Source organism: Panthera pardus, unplaced genomic scaffold (genome assembly GCF_024362965.1).
Source record: "Panthera pardus isolate Hobbes unplaced genomic scaffold, ASM2436296v1 HiC_scaffold_13, whole genome shotgun sequence".
Classification (NCBI taxonomy): Eukaryota; Metazoa; Chordata; class Mammalia; order Carnivora; family Felidae; genus Panthera; species Panthera pardus.
The window spans coordinates 22,038,893-22,063,575 of NW_026526688.1; the positions used below are offsets into that span (position 1 = coordinate 22,038,893).

The window sequence follows — 24,683 nt, forward strand, 5'->3', positions numbered from 1 at the left end:
GATCAAATTGACGTGTAATTTTTGCAAGACTAATGCAGAAGTGATGTACCCTTCTGGGTGGATCATGCCAGGGTGTACATGATGTTGATAGGCTTCATTACAGTGATGATCACTTGATTAAGGTGGTACCTGCCAGATTTCTGTGATATGAAGTTACAATTGTCAGTTTTTAAACCGCCAGTATATTGTGGGGAGATCCTTTGAGAATATGTTTCTTGTATTATTTTCACCAACTAGATTTATATATATATATATATATATATATATATATATATATATATATATATATATATATATATATAACACCCAGTGCTCATCCCAACAAGTGCCCTCCTCAATGCCCATTGCTGATTTTCCCCTCTCCCCTGCCCCCCACCTCCATTAACCTTCAGTTTGTTCTCTGTATTTAAGAGTCTCTTATGGGTTTGCCTCCCTCTCTGTTTGAAACTATTTTTTACCTTTCCCTTCCCCCATGGTCTTCTGTTAAGTTTCTCAAGTTCCTCATATGAGTGAAAACATGATTATCTTTCTCTGACTGACTTATTTCACTCAGCATGATACCCTCCAGTTCCATCTATGTTGTTGCAAATGGTAGGATTTCATTCTTTCTCATTGCCAAGTAGTATTCCATTGTATGTATAAACCACTTCTTTATCCATTCATCAGTTGTTGGACATTTGGACTCTTTCTATGATTTGGCTACTGTTGAAAGCACTGCTATAAAACATTGGGGTACATGTGCCCCTATGAATCAGCACTCCTGTATCCTTTGGATAAATTCCTAGTAGTCACTAGGAATTTAGACCCACTACTATGACCTAGTAGTGGGTCATAGGGTAGCTCTATTTTTAATTTTTTGAGGAACCTCCACACTGTTTGCCAGAGTGGCTGCACCAGTATTTCTCATTTGTCCCAGATTTGTCCCAGCTACAAGTTAGTTTTGGTGTCCTTTGACATGCCCCATTATTTTTCAACCATTTTCTTAATGTACTGGCACTGTAAGATAGAATATAAGGATATAGGGATATCGGGTATGAAGATATTTCAGTAACTTAAGTGAGATGAGGTGGCTTGGTCCATGGAAGTAACAAAAAAAGTAAAGACAAGGGGTTGGATTCTATATATTTTTGGATGATGTAACCAAAAGATTTACTGCTGGAAAGGAGATGGGGTATGATCAAAAGAGAGGGATCGGAGATGGTTATAATTTGGCAATGACACAGGAAGGCGGTAGAGCAGGTTTTGGGGAAAGTGTTAGGAGTTTAGGTTTGAGTATGCTGTGTTTGAGATGTACTGAAAACATCCAAATGGGGATTGTATTGGTCTGTTCAGGTTGCTGGAACAAAGTGCCACAGACTAGCTGACTTAAGCGATAGAAATGTATTTCTCATAGTTCTAGAGGCTTAACAGCCATGATCGAGATGTTGGCAATTATGATTTCTGCTGAGGAAAATGGCCTGCAGATGGTTGTCTTGAGCTGTATCCAACTGGCCTTTCCTTCTGTGATTTTGATGAAGAGAGAGCAATCTCTCTGGTGTCTCTTCTTATAAGGACAGTAATCCTGTTGGATCAAGGCCCCACCCTTGTGACTTCATTTAACCTTAATTACTTCTTTAGTGGCCTCATCTCCAACTACAGTCAAGCTGAGGGTTAGGGCTTCAATGCATCAGCTCTGGGGTGGACACAGACATTCAGTCCATTACAGGAATTTTGAGTAGGCAGTGGAAAAATAAGTTTTGGATTTGGAAGAGATGCTTGAACTGAAGATCTAAATGATACTTTTGGGAGGTATCTGCATGTAGATGAGAGTTTTGACTATCAGACTGATGAGACCATCAAAGCAGGGAATGCAGATAGAGAAGATGGAGGACCAAAGACTGAGTCTTGAGTTTTTAGAATGAAATTGAGAGAGAAATCTGAGATCAAGTAAAAAGGCAGATCTTTTGAAGAACTTCGGTGTGGAAGAAAACAAAGATATGTGGCACTATCCAGAAGAAAGAATGGCATCAATTTTTTTACTTTAAAGATGGAGCATCAGTAGAATATAAGCTGATAGAAATAATCCAGTAGCAAGAGGAAATTGATAATATAGCAAAGGGAGGAAGGAATCACTGGACAGATACCCTTGGATAGGTTAAAGGGAACGGGTTGTAGTCTACAGGTCAAATAAGTACTGTTAGAAAAGAGAAAGAATCATTTATCTAAGGGAAAAGTTGGGATGGAAGAGTGAACGAAAATGCTGGTTGGAGGGTCGATATGATTGTGAGAGTCTGAGAGGGTTTTTTTTTTCCAGATTATTTGAATAGTGTAGGAAACAAGATCATCTGCTGAGAATGAAGAAAGGGAGCAAGGGCTGGAGGTTTGAGGTGGAGCGGAGAAGATGGGAGATAGTCATCTAAGTAAGTGGAGTATAAATGGACTGAATAAAGTATAACATGATTCCCAGAAAGCATTATGAGATTGATTGTTTCATGCTCATGAATATAAAACAAGGAAGACGCGTCAATCTGATTGTGGGTTTTTCTTCATCTAAATTTACTCACCTAAGTTCAGGGGGGAGAGAAGGGAGAGAGTTGGATTTACCCTGTATGTGGTTTTGTCATAAGAAAACAAGAAGAAAGAGATCATTGAAGTCATATGCAGAGATGTGATTATAATCATTGATCATGGAATCTCAATGGGGTAAAGAAAGAAGTAGGATGCAGGGGGTGTTTGAAAGTAAAAGTTGGAGGTGATAATGGATTGTCATTTCTGTGAGGACAAAAGATTGTTTGAAATGGGTGCTACAGGAAGTGAGCAAACAAGATCAAAGGTGGTGGTCAAAGAATGGGAATCTTGAAATGGAGACTATGAAGAAAATGTTGTTATTACTAGTGACAAAGTCTAGTGATGACCATAAGCAGTGATTGCAAATTCATAAGTTTTGTGTCCATATGTGTGTTTTAATATACTCTGTGGAAAGAAAGGATAGTTCTGTATTACCATGTTAGGGAATATTTGAACTATGTAGAACTCCTAGAATTTTCAGAAGGTAAGTAGAAAAAGAAAAAAAAATAGTACATGATTTTATCTCATCTCTATTAAAGCCCGGTTTTGATGACTAGTGATGATTTGTAAGAGTTTAATGTCGTAAAGAGATCCGTGGCTGATGAAAGCAGTTCTAAATCTATAAAAAGGTAGAGTTTTGAAAATTGTCTTAATTTCAACAAACTTTGACACACACACACACACAATTTTTTTTTCTAAGTTCTGAAATGTGTGGTCACTGTGCAGATCACTGACCATCTGGAACCTACTCAATTCATAGACATTTTCAATCTGGTTTCTAGGCAGTTCTCCTAGAAATGAAGCAGTACCTCCATGAATACGAAATGTTTATGAATAAACTGGAACCGTGGCTTTCCTGCTATTCTTCTGCCCTTTGCGAGTCAAATGCAAAATCCAATATCACAGACCACAGATTTTTATAGGATCAAGACATGACCTGGAATTATTTTCATTGCCCTTAAGTAGCTGCACTCTGATCTAGAAAATCATTGTTTGTTCAGATCAATGGGTTTCCATTATTTCTTGCTTGGTTTAACTGGTTGAAGTTCAAATTTAACTACAACTCATTCGTTAGAAAGATGTGGATTTTTAATGCACATTTTAATAATTTTTTGGTGTCCCTGAAATATGTTTATAGTGATCATATTCAGACCAGAGAACGAAGCCTAAGATAAAATTTGATTGAATTACTTCCTATCTCGTGTTCATGGCATTTCATTTTTTAAAAACATTATCTACCTACTTACTTACCCACCTATCTACTTATTTATTTATATTCCTCTGAATCTATAATAATGCAGAACTTTGAAAACTGTCTTATCTCAACTAACCACACTACAGAAAAGAATTAACGCAGCCTATGGCAGTCTGTACTTGTTATACAAACTTATTTGCCCTTTTTTGGACGCAAAATCCACTAACAGTGGTTCTTTTCCACTTAGGTTCTGACAGCCTTCTCTGCGACATAACTGTACTTCTAGATATAATACCTTGCTCCTGAGGCTTTCACGGGAGGTTCTGGGTCCATGGCTTCAACTCTCTTTCTGGTCCAGATTCAGTACCAGCCAGGTTAAGCTTGGCAACAATGCTCCTCAGGTAAAGGTGACATAGCATTTATATTCATTTACGCCTTCAGATGATCTGTGAGACTGAATATAATTATGTATTGGAGTGAGAAATCCAGGTAAGTCAAAGTGATGCAGGAATTTAGTATAAAATTAAGATCTGGCTGGGATGTTTCTTTGCTTTTACTTATTTTGAGCAGGTATTTAATTTTCAGGGTCTTCTCCAATCCTAAGGACCAGAGGATAGAAAGTCTTTCATTATACTTGGAAACTTTGAATGCTTCTCCTTGATCATGGTTGTAATGCCTTTGCCACTTTTGACCAAATTTCTGGTTCTGGTCTCAAAAAGTAGATGGAAATGACAGGGCAGAATATTATATATAACATTATATATATATATATTATATACATATAATTATTTATATATATTATATATTATATATTTATAATATATATATTATATATAACATATGTATATGATATACATATAATACATATTATATACATATGTATTATATACATATATATAGAATATGTATATGAAATAATATATATATATATTTTTAATTTAGTATTTTTTCTTTTGAGAAGGATTAGTGTTTGCTATCTACTTGGTGTGATTTCAGAATTCTCAGATCTCTGAAATACTTTCTGCACTAACTCCTTGTTGTCTGATACGTTTCCATTAACTTTCTTCTTCATTGATTTAAAGCTTTATTCACGGTTAAAAATACAAATGTCTGTATTTCATGTAGGTAATCATCTCAAGCAAGTGTGACAAGCTCTGCGGGTCACTGCCCTCCGCATGGGTTTTGAAGGAGAGCTAACAGAAAAGCTAACAAAATTTATTTTGAGAGAGACTGAGAGAATATGAGTGGGGGAGGGGCAGAGAAAGAGAGGGAGAGAGAGAATCCCAGCAGGTTCTACACTGTCAGCGCTGAGCCCTAGGCGGTGCTCGATCTCACAACCGTGAGACCACGACCCGAGCCAAAATCAAGAGTCAGATGCTTAACTGATCAAGCCCCCCAGGCACCCCTCGTGTTCTTCTTAGCAAACTTCCTCCTCAACTTACTGGTCATATTCAAGCCTGGTTTCTCCTTCCTTCCTTGTTTCCTCCTGCCTTCCCTCTCTTCCTCCCTTTTCACTTTTGCTTTTCCTGGCTCTTTTCCTGTTGATCTGTTTTTTCATTTATAAATTTCAGAAAAATCTCCAGTATATATCTCAGTTTTGATGATTCTGTTTAATATTTATTTATTTATTTTATTTCGAGACATGGTAGTCTCCTTTAATTAGATCCACTTTTTTCCTCCTCTTACGTCTCATGAAAAATTTCTTTAATATAGAAATGTACTGTTTTCCTCTCTTCCATTTATAGGACAGGATACAAGGTTTCCCCAGAATGAAGACCAATTGATTTTCTTTTGCTAGATCATCATTATCTGTCTGAGGTATCTATTAACTCTCTCCCCAGGGATTCACCATCTATGTGTTTATTCTCTGTGTTCTTTTGGCCTCTGATTGGGTATTTGGCCTCACGTGTTCTGTTTTGTGCGATTTCAAATTTATTTATTATTTCTGTAATAGTATTGCTTTGATCCCCAGTTTATCTTTTTAGCTTTGTAATCTCATTTTTCACTTTATTCTGTTGTCTTATCCTTTCATCTTGAATGTCTTGTTTCATTGATTTCATGTTGTTCGTGAGTTCTTCTAAAGTACAAATGACTTATTGTGGAGATTTTTTTCCTCTTGTTCTTTGGGTAGAGTTTAACTCAGTAACTGATTCTTTTTGCTGTTCCTCCTCCGTCTCTCTCTCTCTCTCTCTCTCTCTCTCTCTCTCTCTCCTTTCATTTCACTGAACTTTTCCTCCTTATTTTGTTTGGAATTTTAAATAAGAATTACATGTTTCTTATTATAAGAAAACATTCTGGAAAGGTATAAAGAAGAATTTTTTCTTTGCTCTGCACTCCCCCACCATGATCTCCTGAGGTTACTGTTGCTAATAGTTATATGTATATATCCATAGTTTTCTTTCTGCTATTAATATAAACATACGAATATGCTTTCTTATTTGTTTCAAAAATCGCATCCTACTCCATACGCTCTTTGAGATTTGCTTTTTAAAAATTTGCTTTTGTTTTAAAGATTTTATTTTTAATAATCTCGACACCCAAGGTAGGGTTTGAACTCAAAACCTTGAGATCAAGAGTCACATGCTCCACCGACTGAGCCAGCCAGTCACTCCAAAAATTTGCTTTTTTTAAGCTTAATAATCCCCAGTAAATCTCTTCCCCAAGCACTGATCTAACTCATTTTTAAACAGAGCTGCCTGAGAGTCTGTTATGTGGATGTGCTAAATCTTATTCAATTATACCACTATCAGGAGTGTTTTCTTTTTTGTTACTGTAAACAATACTTCAGAAGATACTAAAGTGCTACATTTGCATATACTAATGCTTTTATATTTGTTGAATTGATTCCAAAAGGGGAATTACTGGGGCAGAAGGTATGTGCATTCAGTTATTGATAGACACTATTGGATTACTTTCCAGAATGCTCCTTAAAGTTCATACTTGCTTTAGCATTGCATGTGAGTGGTTATTTTAGATATCAAAAAAAAAACAAAACAAAAAAAAAAAACAAAAAAAAAAAACCAAAAATCGTTCTCATGTGTATGAAGTCTTATTTTCAAATTGCTACATTTATTCTCAAATTACCCTGAGTTAATAATCAAATTACTTTAGTTATTATTTTGCTACTACATAAGTTCTGTGTTTTTTTCTTTTTTTTTTTTTTCTTTTCTGGAATTGATTTTATTTTGGTTGATATTGGGCTTTTTTTTCCTTTCATTTTCAGACATTTTTGAGCAATTATTCAAAAAAGTCTTTTGAGCACTTTTTGTGCCCCAGGCACTATTCTAGGCACTGTGGATACTGTCAGAAACAAAGCTGACAACTGTGCCCCACGGAGCTTTCATCCTGGAGTGTGAAAAATATATGAGTAGACAAAAAATAAATATAATAAGTTGACATACCACTCAGCTGTGGGATATTCATATGGTAGAGAGTGACTAGGTGGTCAGGGAAAACCCATCTAAGGAACCTGGGGCTTTAAAGAAAAAAACAGTAACTATCCATGCGAAGGTCTGGGAGAAGAGTATTTCAGGGAGAGGGAGAGCAATTATCAGGGTTTTGAGGTTGGGGCAGTCTTCAGTAATCTCTAATGAGCCCAGACTGGAGTGTTTACAGCAGAGTGAGAGAAAAGGAGGCATACATGAGAAGAAGTAAGGAAAACCGGCAGGGGCAATGGCACCTGTGATCTCCTCGCCGTGGTAAAGGGTTTGAATTTCATTGTGAGTGACGAAGGAGTCCTTTGGGTGGATTCTGGGAGGGATCTAACTTTTGATTTACGTTCTGAAAAGGTCACTCTGGGTTCTCAGTGGAGAATGCATTGTAGGAAATCACAATACATCTGAATGCTTTGTAGGAAACCCAGGGCAGGGGTGGAGGTAGGATAGCTAAAAGGCTTTTGTGGACATTCCCAGTTAAAAGATGGTATTGGCTAGGACTTCACGGTGTCAGTGAAGCAAGGAAAAGTGGACTAGTTCGAGGTAGGCTTAGGAGTAGAAATTGACAGAACTTGCGTATGGACTGAGGGGGAAAAGAAGCATCAACCGTGACTCCTAGGTTTTGGCCTGAGCAATTCAGTGGCCTGGTGTGCCATCTACCAAGATAAGGAGAGAGCAGCAAAGGAGCTCCTGGGTGGGTTGGTCGGTTAAGCGCCCGACTCTTGATTTCGGCTCGGGTCACAATCTCAAGGTTGGTGAGATTGAGCCCACTCTTGGGCTCTATGCTGACAGTGTGCCTGCGTGGGATTCTCTCTCTCCCCTCCCTCCCACATCCTTCCCCCACTCATGCATGTGCATGTGTGCACTCTCTCTCTCTGTCAAAAATAAATAAATAATACACTTTAAAATTGTCAAGAATTGTCATTTAAAAAAATAATAGAGCAGAAAAGAGATTTGAGGGATGGTAGATTAAGAGTTCTTTGCTTTTTGAGATTTAAAAACAGTAAGAAATTGGTATTGTGGTATAGATTTCAGAGGTACCAGCAAGTACCAGAGGTACTTGAAATGATGGAATTAATTTTCATACATATCAAAGAATAACTTAATAGAAAACTTGACAAGTGAGATCTGGGTACGTGAATGGGGCTAGTCGGATCTAAGGCTTTTTGTAAGGACAGTAGAATGGGAGCTGGTTTTAATTATGAAGCCCAAAAGCCCATACGCTGAGGACCTCACTCTTGAGTATCAGCACTTACATTAGCTGTCCTAGTTCTCTGTGGGTAATTCACTCGAGTATTGTATTGTTACTACCAAAGACCTTTTATTTTTCTCTAGAGTCTGCATGTGCAACAGATCTAAGTCGAAGTGGGTTAAAAATCCCACATAGAGGGACACCTGGGTGGCTCAGTTAATTAAGTTTTGACTCTTGATATTGGCACATATCATGATCTCACAGTTTGTGAAATCAAGACCCATGGTAGGCTTTGTGCTGACAGCACGAAGCCTGCTTGGGATTCTCTCTCTCCCTCTTTCTCTTCCCCTCTCTGCTCTCTTTCTCTCTCTCTCAAAATAAACTGTAAAAAAAAATTTAAAACTACAATATAGAGACTTTAAAAAAAATTTTTTTAATGTTCATTTGTTATTGAGAGACAGAGAGCCACAAAGTGTGAGTACAGGAGGGGTAGAGAGAGGGGGGAGACACAGAAGCAGGCTCCAGGCTCTGAGCTGTCAGCACAGAGCCTGATGCAGGGTTTGAACTCACAAACTGCGAGATCATGACCTGAGCCAAAGTTGGAAGCCCAACCAACTGAGCCACCCAGGTGCCCCACCCAATATAAGGACTTTTAACCCATTTCCTCATGCTCAGTTTCTTACTGCCATGCTCTTTCAGACCATACAGATTTCCAGATCGTTCTGAGATTCTTGATGAGCAGGCTGATGCTTTCCATTGCAGGACCCTTTGCTTCCTTCTCTCTCACACTGTATGCTTTCATTCTCATAGACCAACTTACCCCATTCATGACTGCCTCCCACCTTTTCTCTTTATTGTTGATGGATTACAGCTTTGTGATGCTCTTATTGTTATTTTCTTTTTTTTAAAACTTATTTCTTTGAGAGAGAAAGAAAGACTGGGGGAGTGGGAGAGACAGACAGACAGAGAATCCTAAGCAGGCTCTGCACCATCAGCACAGAGCTTGATGTGGGGCCTGAACACACAGAGTGTGAGATCATGACCTGAGCTGAAACTAAGAGCTGGATGCTCAACTGACTGAGACACCCAGGCACCCCACGTATTATTATTTTCTATTTTTTTTTAATTTTCTGTCTTAATTTTTTTTAACATTTATTTATTTATTGACAGAGACAGAGCATGTGCAGGGGAAGGGCAGAGAGAGAGGGGATCATAGAATCTGAAGCACAGTCAAGGCTCTGAGCTGAGCAGAGTCTGATGTGGGACTCGAACTCACAGGTGGTGAGATCATGACCTGAGCTGAAGTCAGATGCTTAACCGACTGAGCCACCCAGGCACACTCTTGTTGTTATTTTCAAGATCACAAAAGGAAGAGAGAAACACAGGTATGTAGTCTGCCATCTTGAAATGGGAAACTTTACTTATTTTAAAACATTCATTCATTCATTCATTCATTCATTTTTGAGAAATAGAGATTGAGAGAGAAAGAGAATCCCAAGCAGGTTCCATATTGTCAGTGTGGAGCCTGACACAGGGCTTGAACTCATGAACTGTTAGATCAAGAGTCAGACATTTAAGTGACTGAACCACCCAAGTGCCCCAAACTTTAATTTTTATGTAGACAGAAATGTTTCTCCTTTACAAAGTTGTTTCTTCCTCTTTCTAAAACACATTATATTCATCTTTATTTTTTGTCGTATTTTTTTATAGTTGTCATCACATTTTGGGCTCCATCGCCCAACATGGGGCTTGAACTCATGACCCTGAGATCAAGACCTGAGATGAGATCAGGAGTTGCATACTTAACCAACTGACCCAGCCAGTTGCCCTAGTTGTCATCCTATTTTATTCAATTGTATTGGCATTTATTGTGGGCAGTATAGACCTTCCATGTAATATTTATCAATGCTGTCAAACTCTTTCCCCATCTTACCTGAGACATGTTAGTCTTATTCTCTTGAATGATGTACTTGATTTTTGTTCTCCTTTCTGTGTAAAGTAAATATTCTTTGATCCTGCAAATTTTCACTTCATTTAGAGACTATGATCACCAAATATAAAGTTCTGAAGGCAGCGTTCCTTTTTTATCCATCTTTGCGTGCCCAAAGGATCTATTCCAAGACTGAAGCATAGGAATTCGAGAAAGGCTTGATGAAACGAAAGCTGAAAGGGGACATTTCTGTTACTCACTTCTATTAACTATACTTGTTTATTCATTCATTCAGCAAACATTTATGACAAATCCCTGTGTTTCAAGCTTTGAGCATTGCTATACACTGGGAATCCAGAGCTGAACAAGGCTGCCATGCCTTCTAGAAATCCATGAATGTTAACACTCATCATCTCTTTTGTTTAGCTACCTTGTTTAGTGAATGTTTTTTTCTCCCCAATAGATGATTGATGGTGAAAGCTATTTTATATATTTCTTTGGAACTCATTCCCTTCCCACAGCAAAAACTACATGAGTACTTCATTAAAGCTCCATGGTTCCTCTTGGTCTGTGTTTTGCTGACATCAGACACCTTAATCTGCTTACCCTGGGACAGAATGTTCTTTCCATGGCTCTTTCTTAAAACCACATTTATGGCATGGTACCTGGGTGGCTCAGTCGGTTAAGTGTCCAACTCTTGGTTTCAGCTCAGGTCATGATCTCATGTGGTTCATGGGATTGAGTCCTGTGTTTGGCCCTGTGCTAACAGTATGCAGCCTGCTTGGAATTCTCTCTCTCTCTCTCTCTCCCTCTCTCTCTCTCTCTCTCTCTCTCTCAAAATAAATAAATAAACTTAAAAAATCACATTTATGGCCCTCTTTATTTATATGCTTCCTCAACATTTTTAAAATAGTGTTCAAAAACATTATCCAATTAAATATCATAGTAGGGTTGGTGTAGGCTGTATTCGGTAGTGTCTAGAATAGGACTGTTCACTTGGACAGTGTTGAGGTGGAACAAGACAAGTTCAAGGTTTAAGGAAGTGGTAGTCAGAGATGGCAGAAATGAAGGTTTGGGTTTGGGAGTAATCTTTCAGCATTTTTGAGAAGCTCTTTCCATTTCCTTGAGCACAGAAGACCGAGACAAGAAAACATAGGGTGAGTGACAGAAAGTAGGTAGGTCGTCTTCTCTTTGTTGGCACTTGGCTGTGCGCTAGATTTTTGTCTTTCTTCTCCAGTGAGATTCATAGAAGATCTATTTGTTATCTCATTGTTTTTGGTCTTTTTCTTCCTGCTGAGAATTTGGGTGTGTCATGTCTTAAGTTTTCATGTATGTATTTTTAATTTTAAAAGTAGGTAGTGGTAAGGTTGGCTACAGGTCTTGGGGTAGTTATATAGATTATTTCACTATGGTGTATATTTCTGATATATATGTATCTATATAAATACATATATATATAATATATGTAAACACACACATAAAAATATATGTAAATATACATATAAAATATATGTAAAACACAGTATAGCACACAACAATGAACAGAATCCTTCCTATCTATTAATTTAGGTGGAGCTCAATTTTAAGCCTGCCACAAAGTTTTCTTTATCTAGAAGTTGTCTCGTTTATCTATAACTTAGCTGGCAATCCAAGGCAGTTTACAATATAATCTGTTTAAATATTAGGAGTGATATATATATATATGTATATATACACATACATACACATACATACATATATATACATATATATGTGTATATATATATGTATATATATATATGTATATAAATTTTTAATGTTTATTTTTTGAGAGAAAGAGTGTGAGTGGGAGAGGGGCAGAGATAGAGGGAGACACAGAATCCGAAGCAGGCTCCAGGCTCCGAGCTGTCAGCACAGAGCCTGACATGGGGCTCAAACTCAGAACTGTGAGATCATGACCCGAGCTGAATTTGGACGCTTAACCAACTGAGCCACCCAGTCTCACCTAAAAGTAATATGAATAATAATAGGCCTCACATATTGAGTATTCATATATGCCAGGCACAGTGGCAGGCAAACCCAGATATAAAATCCCAGTAGAGGGGTACCTGGGTGATTTATTTGGTTGAGTGTCCAACTCTCGATTTCGACTTAGGTCATGATCTCTTGGTTCATGGGCTCAAGCCCCACATTGGGCTCTGCACAGACAGCATGGACCCTGCTTGGGATTCTTTCTCCCTCTCTCTCTGCCCCTGCCCAACTTGTGCTGTCTCTCTCTCAAAATAAATATATAAACATTTAAAATCCTAGTAGACAAGAACAATGTATTTGAGGTCACTGTATCCCCATTATATAATGGTGTCTGCATAATAAGAACATAGAACAAAATGATCAGATTATTGGTTGAATTTGTAGATACTTTCAAGTTTCCCATCTTTAACTTAGATCAAGAATTTTAGAAATATTATATGATTAGCTGCCTAAAGTGTTTGAAGATACATATAATATTTGATTTTACTTATTAGATACACAGAACTTTAGTATGATTAAGATGAAGTGTATTCTTGTCATAGAATATTAGTAATTGATAAGGTTTATTGATTACTTATTATATTCCAGATGCTGTTGTAATAATTTTAAAGGAATAATTTTTTTAATCTTCAAGATAAGTATCCTTATTACCATAGTTACAGAGGAAGAATCCCTCCAGTGCTATGCAGCCTGTCAACAAAAATAACAACATTTTGATTCTGTGCTTGTATAATTCATTTATTTTTTTTCCAATGTATAGTATTTGCTGTTTTGTTTTGATAATGTAATGTATGTCAGACTGTACTTTTACAAAAAACGAAAGGAAACTATGTGGGAAAAAATATATTCTCGATAGTGTATGATACCTTCGTGAGGACAGCCGTTGATTGAAAAGCTGTATCCATTTAACTACTGATAGGTGGCTAGTCTGGAATAAAAGGATACTCAAGTTCTACAGATACCTGCAATTGATTGGTGGCCTCATTCGCATTCAGATAAGTAGCACGAAAACACAGTTCCCAGAAAAATCATGAAATAATCCAAATGCCAGTATGGTAAATTTTACGAAAATGAAATAATTATTACATCCGATCCAAGAATGAAAGAAAGCTTACTCATGGATGAGATTTTATGTTAAGCTCCAGTACAAATCTGTTGATCCAGAATATTAACACCTGCTTCTGCTTATTGAAAAACCCTCTTCCTCTTCTAATCATTTCCTCATTTGTATAGTGGTTAATCAGATATGAGAAAGTCAAGATACCTAGGATTTTGGAGTTTATTCAAATATACTGATAACTCCAGGCATATCTATGTCTCTTAGCTTCAAAATAAATTATTAGTTAATGATCACCATATCTTGGAGTTGGGATCAAAATATTATTCTCACTTTGTAGGTTGCTATAGGCACAGACCAGATAAGTGCCTTATCAAAGATTGTTGGCAAGCCAAGGGGCAGATAGGGAATTAGATTGTCAAACTCTGGATGCTTCATCTTGGGTTCAGTGCAGACCCTGTGGGCAACTGAGGAAGCAAAGGTGTAGCTGAGAATCAGTGCTACCTGGGTCTGCTTGTGGCTCTCACTGCGAATTTCCATGTGTTTGGGTGGAGTTAAGAACCCAGGAGCCCATAAAGTAACCTTCAGATAATAACACAACAATCCATGTTTTTCAAGTTCATATATTACTTTGAGTTGGCAGCCTGAGCTCCCAAGTTCACTGCCGAGGGCCAGTACTGTGCTGAGAATTACCATGAAAATATTCATCATACCAGAAAATAGATAAAGAAAATAAAACGACCGTTTTCTTTCCCATTAAACTTGTAACTCTGTTTACTATAGAAAAGTGCAATGCTTAGTAAAAAAAAAGTCTATGATTCTGCTGTATATTCTTGCAAAACGAAACTGTATTAGGTACACAAAAGGTATTAATCAGCTGAGTGAAATTCTACAAAACTGGCCAGACAGAGTGATATAAAATGAAAGATTAGAGGCTCAGTTACAGTTCCAACATGTTTATGGTTTTATACTGAAAACAAAAAGCACTACTGAGTAGGTCGGCTTATTGAAAACTCAGCTTGTGGAGTTTCACAGTTTTGGAAGAAAGTTATTAAAACATAAATTGCCTGGTATTTTCTTGACATAGACAAAATGGAAAATTTGATTTATGAAGATTGTCAGTTGCAATAAAGCAGATCAGAACATAGTCATTTTACCTAATAAGTGATGTGATGTTATAATTCTTATCACAATTTCAAACATTACCAAAACATACAGAAAGAAGCTTCAAAACCAGAAGGAAGACACTAGAGCTAACCTAAATAAACTCACCCAAAAGGAAGAAAGTGAGAGGTTATTAAAAACGCAATTTGTTTTTCATTTATTAGAGAAAATTCAGAAAATTTTGAGGAAAATAAAAACTTACATATCTTAAACCAGAGTAAGCATTTGTTGTATTTTCTTCAATATTTTTCTATTTGCACACATTATTTATTAAAACAAAATCATTCAGCACACCTATTTTGTAGTTATTTCATATATTAATATATTATAATGATTTCCTAATTTTTCACTATTTTTTTAATGTATGGTTTAAAAACCTTAGCTCTTAGTCCATCACTTATGCTACCATAATCCATTTAACTAGTTTTGTGTTGCTGGTCATTTGGATGTTTTCATTTTTTACCTATTATAAATAGTGCCATGATAAACATGTGTATACTGATATTTTGTATATATATTTGATTATTTTCTTAGGAGGCATTTTTTAAAGTGACTTTGTTATTGATTTCTGAACTTTTGAGTCATCCTTTAAACTTTTGATGAATACTTTGAGAATCTGATGTTTAAATTTTTCATATTCAAAAGTAAAATTGAGATATATTTGAATTGTTGCATATCTGATAATAAGGTGTTTATTTAATCTTCAAAGAGAAGAAATATTTTATGTATTTATATATTGGTTTATAATTTTTACCACCTAAAACTCTATAGATGTTGTCCCATTATTTCCTGGTATTTGATATGGAGAAGTCTGAGGTTAGTCTGAATTTTTTCTTTTGGAGGCAAACTTTTCTGTCTAGTCAAGAACTAAGTTTATGTTATTTTCTTCACCCTTGAAATTATAAATTTCAACAGAATCACTTCAAGTTTTCATCCTTGTTAATGTTGTCTATAGTCACTGAGACTTTTCATCTGTAGACTCAAGACTTTCTTTTATTTGGGAATACACAGTCCTATTATAACCCAGATTTATTGTTTTAGTTAAAAGGGTTCCTTTCTCATGGACACAAATTATGTTGCACACCATTTTTCCATCAACTACATCCACTTTTTCTTCTCTCGTGATTTTAATCTCCCTTCATTTCTCATATTTTAGAGGCAGCTGTTCAAATTTGTTCTACACATTACTATTCACTTTTCAGCGGTGTTGGCTTTGTTCTTTAGTGAATATAATATTGAGTGATTCTAATCTCATGAAGATATTAATTTTGCCATTTTGCTTTTAATTTATTTCCTTTTCATTTCAACTTACCTCCTAGCCAGATTCTCTTTCACACCAGTATGTTGTCTTCTCCTCTCAAAGGTTTATCCTTTGAATTTCTTTGTGAACAGACAACACTGTTTCTAAAATTGTATGGCTTGTAGTGTCCTTTAAAAGAAGCCATTCATGAAGCCATGTTCTTTCATGTTACAGAAAAATGTTCTAATCTCCACCCTTCCTCGGCATTTTAAATTCATTCCCTGAACAGGAATCCAGCCTAGTTGTGCCTGGGAAGCAGGGATGTTATGTCAGTTAGAATTGCTTTAGTCTGAAGTAGGAGAAAGAGCCATAGTGGCTTAATCAGATGGAATCTTTTACTGTCACATGACCAGAAGTCTAGAGCTAGGAAGTCCAGAGCCAACCCAGTGGGTCAAGGAAGTGTCTGAGAACCAAGGCCTCTCCTGAACAATGTCGTTTATTCTTATGGTTGCAAAGTGGCTGTACCAGATCTAGGCATGTATGTATGTATATATATCATATACACCCATTACCAATATATTAAAATACATAATGGGTATATAATATATATTTCATGGTTTTATATATGCATATACACATACAATATGTATATGTATATGTATTTATAATGGGTATCTCGAAGAGGAAAAGGACAAAGAGAAAAAGGTGGGTGTCCAATTTTTTTATTGTTGTTGTTAGAAAAATAGCATATTTGTGAAAGCTCCACTCAGGACACTTCTGTTTCTGTTTCATTGCTAAGAACTGTGTCTCTGGTCACATGGTCACCAGTAGTTGCAATGGAGTTTGAGGACAGAAGTATGTTTAGCTGGTACAAACCATCACATCTTATTCTTTTTTTTTTTTTTTTTTCCATCACATTTTATTCTTAAAAAAATTTTTTAGGGGCACCTGGGTGGCTCAGTCGGTTAAGCGTCCGACTTTGGCTCAGGTCATGATCTCGCGGTCCGTGAGTTCGAGCCCCGCGTCGGGCTCTGTACTGACAGCTCAGAGCCTGGAGCCTGCTTCAGATCCTGTGTCTCCCTCTCTCTCTCTCCGACTCTCCCCTGTTCATGCTCTGTCTCTTTCTGTCTCAAAAATAAATAAACATTAAAAAAATTAAAAATAAAAACATTTTTTAAATGTATATTTATTTTTGAGAGAGAAAGGAAAACAGAAAATCTTTAGTGGGTTCCATGCTGTCAGAGCAAACCCCAACATGGGGCTCCAACCCACAAGCTGTGAGATCATGACCTGAGCCAAAGTTGGATGCTCAACTGACTGGGCCACCCAGACACCCCAAAACCATCATTTAAAAAAAACAGGGATAAAAACCAATATTCACAGGTGTAAAAGGTCTTTGCTGTTTTGTATTAGTGGTAATACATGTTAAAAGAGAGCTACAGGGGCATCTGGGTGGCTCAGTCGGTTAAGCCTCCGACTTCGGGTCAGGTCATGATCTCTTAGTTCTTGGGTTCAAGCACAGCATCGGGCTCTGTGCTGACAGCGCGGAGTCTAGAGCCCGTTTCAGATTCTGTGTCTCCCGCTCTATCTGCCCCACCCTGCTCGTGCTGTGTCTCTTTCTCAAAAATAAACATTAAAAAAATTAAAGAGAGCTACAAATGAGGAACTGTCCCTGGCCACATGAGAAAACAAGTCCCAATGAAGACGAGCAATCTTAGCACTTCTTCTCTAAAGCAAGGACATGACCCTGGATGGTGATTCTTGTCGCAGCATCTTAAGACTTACTACTAGAAGAAATTATTTCCAGATTTTGCAAGTAGGATGTTAGTTTTTGGTTAGTGTGTTTTTTCTTCACAAATGTTTAGATTAGTGGTCTCTGAAGTTAAAAAAAAAAAAATCCCTAGGTAGATGTGAAAGTAATATTAGTTGATTAACTTCTGTGTGGGAAGTACTAAGATATATACAAAGGTGAAATCGATTGATAATGAAAGCCTTTTTTTAAATTATCAAGTAGAACACGTGATTTAGGAATGTAGAACACGTGATTTAGGAATGTAAATAATTCTAGACTAAAACTCTCCGAGGGCATTGCATATGGCTTGGCCAAAGTTTTTCTCCTGAATTTGTTTATTGCCTCACTGATAGAAGTAAATAGTCGATAAGAGTTTGCTAAATTAGCAATATGGAATCACCTACTATAGATAAATTCAGTTATAAGATATGTATATTGTGCTCTGGATCACAGAATGGAAACAGATCTCAGACCAGGTGGATTTGGTGACCTTGAGCTGGGCCCTCCAAGGCGAGTAGGACTTGTACAGAAGGGAAGATACTAAATGACAAGAAATAGAGAGAACTGAGGACTAGCATGAACAGGCATGGTGATCAGTGAAGGAAGCAATGTGAACATACAGAAGGCAGATCCCATGCACATCCTAGGCGTTCTTGACCTGGTCTTTATTCTTTGGACAATATGCAGCTTTTGAAGTACTGAGAGACCATAACAGGGATATGTAGGTCGAAGTGGAGAAGGAAACCCTGGGGACAGGAAAATGAATCTGGATCTTCTACCTGGTCTCAATGACTCCAGGAATGAGGGTTCACATAGGGTGATAAGATTATATATTAAGAAAATTTAAATGAGGAAATTTAATTTAAAATAAATAAAATAAAATTTAGTTGGGAAAACTGTAATCCTTATGATATAACACTCTCTTCATTTTCTAGGCATAGTTTGCTTTCATTCAGCCATATATTTATTTGTATGTAAAACAATGGAATAAGCACTATGAACAGCAAACCACACTGTTCTCCCCAACCACCTGGTACTTCTTCTTCCCAAATGGTTTCTGTGGCAACCATTTCCTAATTTTCTTTTTCCATGGTTCTCCTGCATTTATGTGCATGTCTCAAAAAGCCTGTTTTTTTCTGGTTTGTTTTTTAGTAGTTTTTAACTTTATAGAAAGGTATTATGTATGTATTATTTTGGGACTGATGTCTCTCACTTAATTATTTTACTAAGACCCTTGAAATACATTAAAATGCAATTTCCTTTTGCATTTTTAATTATTTTTCTTTTCGTTGTGATGAACTTGATAATGACCCAGTGGTATTTTAATTCATTCATTCATTTGCCAAGTTTAGTTTGTTGCCACTAGGACAAATTCATGAGAAGGCTGAGTCCACACTTAGTTTCATCTGTCATAGCCATACAAGAGTTAAAACTGTTAACTTCAACCTTAACTTAATTGAAATGGCTTTGCTATCATCCAGTAAATATCAGTTATAAAATATAAACATAGCTTTTTTGGCTATGCATGGTAGGACATTGCTTCAGATGCACCATAGTGAGATAATTTTAGCAAAATATCATACATTTCATGAATTTGTAGTTATCATCCCCCTAATCCGAATATGCATTAAGTATGTGCTAAAGTAGTCAATATTAGATGTGCCAGTTACAGATACATATAAAGGTGATAACTCTGGGTGATGCTTAATCTCTCAGATCAAGCAAAGCTGAGTAGAGAAATTTTGTCATATTTGACTATTCAAACATTTTTTTGATATTACCCTAGAAAAAAGTTCTGAACCAGATGGATTTTTTTTTTTTTAGTTATTCACCGTCTCTGGGAAAAATTTGGAACTTGATTAAACAGAAAAAATGTAATTGCCTAATTTCACAAGAATGTACACAATTTGACATGCATTTTTCTGAATCTAAGTCACATCAGAAGGATATTTTTCCAGATATGTGTGTCTTTTCTGGATTATGACTTTCCCTGCTACCTAATAATATTCCGGAATTAGGGGGACCAGCTTATCCCAGTTTGCCTGGGCTTTCCAGTTTTAACACTGAAAGTCCTGCCTCCCAGTAAGGGCCATGCCCATAAATGCTTTGTCAGGCACCTAGAATCATGAAGAGTTAGGTCACGTCATGTATCACTAACACACACTCTTCCAGTGATGGATTTCAGATATATTAGATTCTCATTTACATTTTAATACAACATTTGTACTATTTCAAGTTAATATTTTGTAGTATGTATGAAAACCCTAAAATATAAATATTTAAAAGCTATCCTTTTAACTAATTTGAATTATAGAATATTTATAAATTCATTTTATTTCTTTTAAGTGTATATAGTCATTTGAACTAGAATTTCTCATTATACTTTAATGAAGAAATGAGAACGATCTATAACTAGTATTTCAGTTGTTTGTATGCATTGCATGAAAATAATTTGTTTTAGCAATACTTAGATTTAAAGAGCTTCCTGTTCTAATTTTCTTTCTCTAAAAGGGCTTAGGAAAACTTATTCTGAGAGGAAATAGAGTGTCGTACCTTCAAGCATGTCTTCTGAAATCAAAACCTCGGAGCAAAAAGCCTGACTCTTCCATATACTAAACTATGCGATTTGGGCAAGTTGCTTAAGCTTATGAAGACAGTGTCTTTATCTTCACATGGTCTAATAATTAGTGCCATTTAGGCTCTCCAGCCACTGTTCTTTGGCCACTGCCCTTTCCTTCTCCTCCCCTGGGTCCCTAGCCCTGCTGACTGCTCACAGCCCTCCTGTGGCTGCTGTGTGTTGTCAGCACCCCACACTGTGACACACGTCCCCGTTGCACTTGCCCTGGGTCCCTGGGTCTTCTAGGCGGGTCCTATTAGTTCCCAACATGATGTCAATTACATGGCTATGGGACTACCAGAAAAAAAAGAAAGTAGTGGCACACCTTGAGAAGTTAGATACAGGATGGGCTAATTTGGGCAATCCTTGCCATTTCACCATGATTTTCAATCAAGGCTTTGAGATTGTGTTGAATGACTACAAGTGGTTTGCCTTTTTTAAGTACGAAGAAGAGGGCAGCAAGGTAACCAGTAGTCGTAGACTCTGGGTCTGGAGTTCTTTCTTGTCCAGCAAGATAGTGGATGCAGAATTGACATGTGAGAGAGCGTAATGTCTGGGAGGAGACAAGAGCCCCAAGTAAGGGTCCTTGCTCCATTTTTATTAGGATCAGAAGGCTTACGAGAGTGATGGGTGTGAGGAAAAGGGGGTTTTGAAGATATGCAGCGTTAGGGGTTTAGGTCAATACCAAACAAAGTCCTGGTGCCTGGCAGATGGTTGTTTAAGGCAGGCATGAGGCGCCAGGTCTGTTTACCTTATCTTGCCTAGGGGACAAGAAAGACAGAGCATGCTACCTCAGGGTCAACAAGGCACCTTTCTTTTGCTAATTAGCTCTGTTCTGGGCAACTTGGCCCTGCTGTGGTCTATAGCCCTGTTCACCTGTTTACCTATTTTGGTCCTTTCTTCCTTTGAAAGCAGCTTTCTGCTATCATACTAAGTTGGGGGGCGTTTCCGCCCTGAACACTTAATCTTGTCTACCTAATTTTGGATGCTTTCATCCTGAGGCTTCCTGTTCCTATATGCCTTGTTAACCCATGGGTGCGAGCTCAGGGAATTCCTTAGCTTATCCTCCACAACGAGTTACCACCGCAGAGACCATGCCTGGATGGGTGCATGATGTGCCAAGCTGGAAGTAGGCTCATTTCCTCGGAACTAAAGTGGGAACTACCTCTGAGAAGGTGAACATGAACACAGCACACCCTGAGAGTCTCCAGGGAAACTACTCTAATACCCTCTACAAATATAACCATGGTTTTGTGAAAGTGATCCATGCCATTCAGAAGTCTTAAAAAAATTTTTTTTAATGTTTATTTATTTTTTTGAGACAGAGAGAGACAGATCCTGAGCGGGGAGGGGCAGAGAGAGAGGCAGACATAGGATCTGGGCTTCAGGCTCTTAGCTGTCAGCACAGCTGACTCATGGGCTTGAAGCCACAAACCATGAGATCATGACCTGCGTCGAAGTTGGGCGCTTAACCGACTGAGCCACCCAGGTGCCCCCAGAAGTCTTGGACGGCAACCACATACATGGAACATGAGACGCTTACCCTAGGAGAGAGGATTAGGAGAGGCAGTAGCCACAGCCAGAGAATCCCACCACTGACTGTTGAAATACACGAAATGGTTTTACATTTGCCAGCGTCTTGGGACTGGAGAAATGTTTGTGGTACCAATTTTGCTCCTCCTGTTCGAAGCCAAGCATCTTGTGGAAGCTGCTACTCATTTGCTTCCATGGGTATGCTGGAAACAAGGATCCATACACTAACCAACAATACTCAGACCCCAATCTTGAGTCCCCAGAGGTTGTCTCTTGCAGCCAGCACGCTCAAGGCTGTGAAGGTGGGCCGTACCTCATCACAGGAAAATATGCCCACGATTTTGGGCTGATAGAAGAGCCACGCTTCCCTTACACAGGCACTGATTCTCCATGCAAACCGAAGGAGGACTTGCTTCCATTACTACTCCTCTGAGTACCACTATGTGGCAGGCTTCTACTGGGGCTGCAATGAGCTGGCCTGTCGTGGCCCCATGGCAGTTGCTTTTGAAATCTATGATCTCTTCCTCCACTGGCACAGGGGGATCTATCTACTACACTGGTCTGAGAGACCCTTTTTTTGTTTTGTTTTTTGACAGACCCTTTCAACCCCTTTGAGCCGACTAATCATGCTGTTTTGCCCGTGGGCCATGGCACCGACAGCCTCTGGGGTGGATTGCTAGATTGTTAAAAATAGCTGGGGCACTAGCGGGAGCGAAGATGGTTATTTTGGGATCCGCAGAGGAACCGATGAGGGTGCAATTGAAAGCACAGCAGTGGCAGCCACCCCAGTTCCCAAATTGGAGGGTGCACATCCCGGCATCTCATCCCGACCGCCATCAATCACGAAAGGGCAGACTGGAGACTCTCACAGCAGCAATTTCAGAACATTACAAATAGATTCCTATGAAGATTTCTGCCTTCAACGTTAAAACTGCCTTCGATTTGGGTACACCTCCCCCTTGACCACCGGCCTGCTTTCCAGCTATGCAGTACCAAAATGCGGGATTTTGTTAGTCATTTGTAATTCGCACGTGCTATAGTTTTAAAAGCCTTTTTGAGAACGCAGCCTTATTTTTACGTTGCGAAAAATCACAAGAAAATATGCAAGGTCTGTTAAATTTTTAAAAAGTTAAAAGATTTTTAAAACATTTTATTTCCTTGGAGACTGAGAGAGAGCATGAGTGGGGAAGGGACAGAGAGAGAGGCAGAGAGAGAATCCCAAGCAGACCCTGCACTGTCAGCACGGAGGCTGATGTGAAGCCCAACCTCATGAGCAGTGAGATCATGACCTGAGCTGAAATCAAGAGTCAGATGTTTAACGGACTGAGCCACCCAGTTCCAAAGGTTTTCTGTAAAAAAAAAAAAATAATAATAATGAATACCATTTGGACACTTTTTTATAAAGACTAAATGAAATAATGTAAGGTAGTCATGGATAGTGTCTCATACTTTGAAGTTTGAAGATTTTTGCTGAAGTAGCTACAAGGTAAGTTGAGCCCGGATTTGTGCTCTGGCAACATCTGTTCTATTTATTTATTTATTTTTTTTTTCTGTAATGGGAATCAAGATTTTAAAATTAATTTTTGGTGTGTGTGTCTGTGTACTTGATGGCCTCATCACTGGGGAACTCCAAAACATATTTGATGAAGGAATTCTAACATCTATGGCCAATTGCCCTTTTAATTGAGTACCCAGGTAGCAAATGGGACAGCTAACCTGAGGTAGATTATTTCTCCTATAACTCATTGTCCTCAGTCAGATTTTTCTCAGGGGATGGGGCTAGAGTGAGTAAATTGACTATGTTTGCTCATGTTCATTCTCTTATTGTAGATATGTCTTCCTGAAGTAAATGTTGAGTTTTTAATTGGTTTCAGAATGATTTAATCAGTGTTTATGCTCTGGTCATAAAGAACACTCTGTGATAGGCTTGCCATCTGTTCAAGATAAAAATGAAATCCCCTCTGAAGAAGTGGGCAGTTGATAGAAAGATTTTAATGAATGTTTAATGTTATTGTATCTATGTGAGGGGCTTATGGTGACAGTAACATAAATGTGTAAGCCTAAGGGCTCAATCTTAGTGTTTCAGCTTCTATTAAGTCTCTGTTGGAGAATTGCGTTTCGAATCTCTGAAGTTGTATACTGAAGTGAGAGAGGGTAGATTTAATGCAGTAAAATGTTTGCTCCAGTCAAGTTCTGGTTTGCAGAACCAGAGTGAGTGAGTCTCAGAACCAGAGTGAGTGAGTGGTCTGCTCACTCCTGCCTGGTCACTGCCTTCCAGTAGAATGAGTCTGTTCATTCCGAAGTGGTTTTCTCCTTCAGGAACCAATCTTTCTTTCAAATGTATGGATTTTAGGAAATACTTTCATCTGCTTGGGATCTAAACCATGTTTAGATCTTACTACTCTAATGTACAGTAGGTTTTTGTTGTTGTTGTTGCCGATATACATCCTAACAATATTTCTTTCATGTTTGAATGACCTTGCTTCTCCTTCCAGGTATTTTGTTTCTAAAACATGGACCCATTATAGCATCGTGCACATCTTCTCAGATCATTGGTGTCTCTTCAAATTGAAGCCCACAGTCCTAGCAAACTCAGTAAGAGGTCTAGCCAGGGAACAATTTTCTCATTTAAGGTTGTCACTGCATATCATTTAGTTTCCACTTGGATTTGTGATTGAAGTTGCTACAAGGGTATTATACAAGAAAAAGGAAGAGGAAAGCTTTTCCCAAAATGTGATATCATGAAGTATATAAACTTGACCTGCAATGTGAAAATTTAGTGTATTTTCTTCCATATAAAATGCTATTTGGCACAGTATATGTTTCCCAGTGTCATATTGCTATAGAATAGTTGCCTCTTTGCCAGAAGCTATCTGTCAGTGTTCTCAATATCTGCAGGTGGTAAGTATGCTTCAGAATTCAGAGAAGGAGAACGGTGTGCTCGCAGGGATTTGTGAAAGTGCTTGACAAAA

The 24,683-nt window shown here is 37.9% G+C and overlaps 1 pseudogene; it reads left to right on the forward strand.

The window, feature by feature from the left end:
* The window catches only part of LOC109277380 (dipeptidyl peptidase 1-like), a 35,141-nt pseudogene extending 12,501 nt beyond the window's left edge, over positions 1 to 22,640 (forward strand).
* Positions 22,641 to 24,683: the final 2,043 nt, after the last annotated feature.